This window comes from Aythya fuligula, chromosome 5 (genome assembly GCF_009819795.1).
Source record: "Aythya fuligula isolate bAytFul2 chromosome 5, bAytFul2.pri, whole genome shotgun sequence".
NCBI lineage: Eukaryota > Metazoa > Chordata > Aves > Anseriformes > Anatidae > Aythya > Aythya fuligula.
Genome location: NC_045563.1, coordinates 10,796,563 through 10,802,667, shown reverse-complemented (window position 1 = coordinate 10,802,667; position 6,105 = coordinate 10,796,563).

Below are 6,105 nucleotides of genomic sequence, written 5' to 3'. Positions count from 1 at the left end.
TACCCGCACAAGGGGAGCGGGGTCATGTGGCAGAGAAGATGAGAGGCAGAGATAGCCTGTGCCGAACAAACAATTTGATTTTATTTTTTTCCAGTAATGCCAACTTACCAAAAACCTAGGGATCGGGTAAGTTGGGGTGAGACTCTGCCCCTTCATTTTATTGAGAGGCTCAGAGCAAAAGCACCTCTGCTCGCTGGGATGGGTGCACCAGCATGGCACAGAGCGCTGCCTGGGGACACAGCCAGCCCCTCCACAGCCAGGCTGGGGACCTGCCACCCGCGGTGCCCTGCAGGCAGCACTGGCTTGGGGAGGGAAATTCTCTGACCCCCAAGGGGCAAACGATGGGCCCAGCTTTGGCACCACAACACTTGTGAACCTGATGCCTGGCGTCACTCCGTACTGGAGTTACGCTTGTGCCACGCATGGAAAATCTCCGGTCTGGGCATAAATTTCCCCAGGGGTGGGAGGTAGGGAGACTTCATAACCTTCCTGGGGCATGCAGGAGCCATCCCTTCCAGATAATTTTGTTTATTCAGATGTTTGCTTAGTAATTCTTTCTTTTGGCTGTATTCTGCTTAACACTCCTGTCTGAAGGAGCAAATAGCTTTTTCAGAGGAATTAGCCTGCGTTTGAACCATATGAGGTGAAAACTGGCTTCTATGGCGTTAAACTAAAAAGTCTCGCTTCCAAATCAAACCACATCCTAAGCTGTGTTTTTGACAGCTTTTGTTTCAAATCCAATGTTTGTGTGAATTCCTCTCTGGAGAGAGGTGATCCCTGACAGTGACAGGGAGACGTGTCTGCCACAGCGGGCAGCACATCCCTTACGTTCACATTACAAGCGCTGTTACCCACATGCACTGCTTCCACCACGAATTACAGCAGGAGACCTTTCCTCCTTTTATCCTTGAAAATAAACTGTGGCTTTCATTGCAATGAACCAATGTTTAAATTCACGCAGTTCTGCAAAATGAGGATTTTAATGAAGTTTTTTTTTTTTTTCTTTTCAAAGTTTTCATTGAAAAAAATTAAACATGAAACATTAAAAAGCTGCAATTTTCCCCTAAGGATGCTGATGAAGCATTTTTTTCCATTTTCCTCAACATTTCTGCCATGAAGCATCCAAAAGCTTCGTGCTGAGCCTTAGCAAACCTCCTCTCTGTGCAGCCCAGGCGGCGGGGGGTCCTCCGGGGAGGTGGGCACGCAGACCATCCCGATCCTGGTCACGCTCTCAGCCTCCAGACTTTACACTACAGAGGACAAGGATCTTTTCGTCCTGCCTGAAGATTCATGCACACCCCCCCTGAAGTAAATCTGTTCAAAGCTCCCGTGGTTGCGGTGAGTCCAGCCGTTAAATGGATGTTTGCAATCACGCCAGCATTCCGCTTCAGCAAGAATCCCGGAGTGTGACAGACTCTCTTTATGAATTAGTCATTTAATTTATGAAACGTGGGTTGGGTATTGTCACATACTCAGGTGTCCTCCGTACCCCTGACAGCTGCACTCCCCCGCATCGCTGTTCAGCAGGTGACGCAGCCACGAAAACCCCAGGGGCTGGGATGCTGCCTGGATGGACAGACAGACCTGGGAGCTGGGGAAAGCTCCAGGTACCTCATTGCTGGAAGCCTGAGAATAAATTATTACCCCTGCTAATTGTTCACTGGTGATGATTCCAGCAGGAAGAAATAGCAGAGGGACCTGTCCCATCAAGCCAGTCTTCCCCCAGCCTAGCTGGCCTTGGCAGCCCTTGCGTGCCCTCCAGCATTAGCCCTTCAGTCTGGTCAGGTCTTGTGACAAAAACATGTGGGCAGCACAAAATAAACTGGTCATGGGATGAAAACTCAATGCTTAAAACACAACTGGCAAGCACAAGTAAGATAAGAAGAGCAAAAGCAAACCAGCCCTTAGGCCCTGCCAGCCCCAGCACCTCCATTTTAGCTCAGGGTCTCTCCTCAGGCCACACCTGGTGCCCCGGTTACACTCAGTGACCCTTCAGCATGGGAGCACATCTCAAATTCAAGCTGTACCTCTCAAGGATGGTTGTAACTGAGGCGACACATCTGAGTTCCCCAGTTCACACAGAGGCTAAGGTGCTGCTGCCTATTTATAGCTGGGCTGGGTTAAATAAAGTGGCTTATTCATCCCTGAGGTTTTGAACAAATTCCAGGGAGGACAAAGGGCCTAGTGTCTTTTCCCCCATTCCTTTTTTTTTTTTTTTTTTGGCCTAGTTCGTACAGGCAGAGCTCAGTCTTGTTCCAAGACTAGAAAATTATTTGCTGGCTTGGCACAAGCTGCTGTCCAGCTGAAATCATCTGCACAATTTTCATATATATTCTGAGAAAAAGAAGTCATTGAAATGCTACAAGGTTTTGATGCACAGTCACGAACCATGTCTGTAGATCCACCGATAAGAAATCCCTTAAATTTGGTGGCATGGCTTTGGGTCTACTGCAGCTGAGAGATGCCTTTGAACACCAAGGGGAAGAAAGAACAAAATGAGAGTGTTTTAAAACCCTGCTTTATAAACGTGATCGATAACATATTGAAACAAGCACAGCAAGTGACAGCTCTTATGCTCAGCCCCTGTCCTGGGCAGGGTCAGCTCCTGACATTGTCTCCAGTCGTGATGACTGCTGATGTAACTGACCCAAGTCTTTGTCTCCAAGCGACTTCATACATATCTTCTGGGGCAGTGCCTGCCTTCTGGTTGCCCTGCACCCAAAATACCCACACAGCACCACCTGGAAAGGTTCCAGGGCTGCCGGCACAGTGAGCTGGCCCTGGCAAGAGACAAACCCAGCTGTTTCCTTGCTCCCTTCCCCACTGCAAACCGAGACCAGGCTGAGGCTGGAAGATCCAGCTGAAGTGGTCCAAGAGCTGCCCAAAAGCAATGTAAAAGCAACAGCCCAGGGTCTCTGCAGTTACCTATCCAGGACACTCTTGCATTGCTAAGAAAACCTTAGTTGAGTTAACTTATTTGTCCTTTTTTTTTTTTTTTTTCAGAAAAGTTCACATGCATTTCTATGAAGATATAAAGTGTTTCTGCCACGCAGAACACTGCCAAGAGCTGTGCTTGTTATTCCAGATAAACACTGTTGTGTGCAAATGACCTAGACACACAGAGTGCACCAGTTAAGTGGGGATTTGGCTAAATCCAGCACACATATCTAATCAGAAAACATACAAGGTTTGGGAAAACACCATGATGTGATCTTACAGAGTCTTAACATATGGGTGTGTACAGGTTATGTGAGAAATAACAAGCAATACCTAATTAATTCTGGGAATTGTGTTTCATATCACTTTGTAAAGTCTCGTAGCCAAGAGAAGAGCATCTTGTAAATCAACCTGGTCCACCAACTTGGTGCCTGAAGTGAAGTTGTATGACCTCTTGTGTCTCAGCCTCGTAAAGCTGGATAAATGACTGATTCCCAGAATGAGAACCAGATGCTGATGCATTTTGGCAAAACCTTCCTGCCAATGGAGTTACTCCTACTTACAAGATAATTTCCACACACTGTGCTTCTTTATGCGTTGAACACAACAGGATGTAAGTTCCTAGCAAGTTTTCAGTAGAAGCATGATGCAGAAGCAGGATAAGACTCACATTTTACACCAGAGCAGAATATGGCTGTCACTATAACATGATCCCACCTGGGGTGTTCATAGACAGCAGAGTTTCTGTAACATCTGCCACAGGCAATGCACGCCAGTGGGGAGGTTTGTGAGTACTGTAGCACTGCTGAGTAGTTTACACAAGTTAAACACAAAGAAAAAAAAAAAAAAAAAAAAAAAAAGGAGAGACATAAAGACACAGAGCATATGATGCCAAACATCAAGTATTAAATATTCCTAGAGTAACCATCGGCTGTCCTCCAGAGAAAGATTTCAGAAGAAACTGTAAGAGCTGATTTCCACTCCAAATTTACTTGGAATAGCACTGCACTCAAATACTCATGTTGATATTTCAGGGTTTAAAAGGCACCACTATTTATTTTGCTTTACTGTGTCACCTTTCTTTTCAGTGCATTTTAATAAAGTTTAAGACCATGACTAGAATTCACAAGCTGAATTTTATCAGGACCGCATACGCCAGCACTAACTCAGAAAATGTGTGTGTGCCAGTCTTCCTACGGTCTACCAGGGAAAAAAAAAAAAAAAAAAAAAAAGCACTCTCTGTGCTGAATTATCCTGTAATCAAGGTAGATCTTCTCTTTGTGGGCTTATTATTATTATTTTCCTAGGGTGATACCATTCCCCTCTGAGTAATGTATTACTACCAACTCAGAGCAAGATGCTCTGGATACAATATAAATGAAAGAGCAGGAATCTCTGATGTATGAAAACAGCTAATGAACCTATATGAAAACAGCTAATGCAGATACTCAACTTTTAACTCAAAGGCATAAAATAACCCCAGTTGTGTCTGTGCTGCTAGGTCAGGCCTGGTGCATCTGTGCTCACAAACTTCCAACCCCATTTTCCTCTGGGATCAGGTGTGCATAGATGTAATTCTCTTGACTGTGGACCTGCTTCAATGTGGGCCATGCACTGAATGTGGGCATTCAGACCATTACTGGGGCCTACTTTTGAAACCATGGAGTGGTCGTGGCCTTGTTCACCTGGCACACATTTCTCAGCAGCTTTGTTGGGCCTCCACTGTGAATTTCTCTCATGAACTATGTCTTACTTGAGAGATCAAACAAATAAGGAATTAAAAAACACAGGATGAGATCCCTCATGGTGCTGACAGGTTTCCCTCTCCTGTTTGGAAAAAATTTGGAAAATGGCAAATTTTGCAAAAATTGGGCTCTTCTGGTGGATTTGTCCCACAGCCTGAAGTAGAAGCCAGCTAATACACACCATATTGGCCGAGAAGCTTATTTTCAGTCTTTACATTCCTACATGACAAGCACACAAAGAGCGTATTAAAGATTAATGCAAAAGGCCTTAAAGGTGGGGGCTCCCTGAAAGGCCCAGCGCAGCAGGCCTTCGTTAGCGCATGAGAGCAGATGGACACACCGCTGGGGGCTGACAGCACACACAACGCCTCTCCGTGCTTTCTTCTCCAGCCTAATGCCTCTGAACTTCGTCAGCAGTCTCCAAACGTCCATAAATGATTCAGAGGAAGACAGATTAACCATGGGGAAGCGTGTTGCTTGCTGGGTTGTAGGAGTCCCAAGACTGCTCTTCTGGTTCTGGTTTCACCACAAACTTCAGTGTAACCGATTCATCCACCCAAGCTGAAGTGGATGAGATTTTATGTTTGTGGAGATTTTATGTTCAGTCCCAAATTTTCAACCACTCCATCTTTGCTCTTCTGAGACCCTCTACCTTCCCTCAGTTAAGTGCTCTGCGTTTTTACATCCAACACCCACAGCCATACATGAATCCTGTGTGATTCACGATCTTTCTCATCAGTGGGGCTTTGTCGAGTAGGCAGCTTCTGAATTCCCCGTGGGCCATGTCTGGCAACGAAGGCACGTGGCTGCCACGCACACAAGATGTAAACTCACCTGCAAGAAATGCATGTGTGCTACACCACGAGCTGCTGTGCCAGCTCTGAGCTGGGCAGCTCCATTGGGGTGCTGCTGAGGCATTGCATCAAGGTGATGTACTGAGTAACAGCAGTGACACTCTCCTCAATTTTCCCCTTTCCACACCACAAATAAAGCAGCAATGTATATGCCTAGCATTTCAGAAATACTTAAAATTAAAAAGACTACCAAATAATACTTCTAATGCCTACACAATGTGACACTGATCACTGATGCTTAGCAAATTGGACAAGAGTCATAATACGCAAGATAAGATTATGAGTATAACTCCCGTGTTTTTACTTGCAGCTCCTGGAGACTGCAACAGTTTGCATAGAACATACTGGTGAGGCTGGCAAGAATTAAAATTTACATCTTCAGATTAATGGGTGGAAATGTGAATGTGGTAACCAAAAGCTGTTGCTGTTATGTCCTTGCCTCTTCTTGACATTTTCTTTTGTGCTGCATTTCTGGTGTTGACATGGAGCTTTCTACATGACAAGTGGAATAGTTCAAATATTCCACATTCCTATCAGCAGTTGCCCAATTGCTGCTACACACCCAGCTC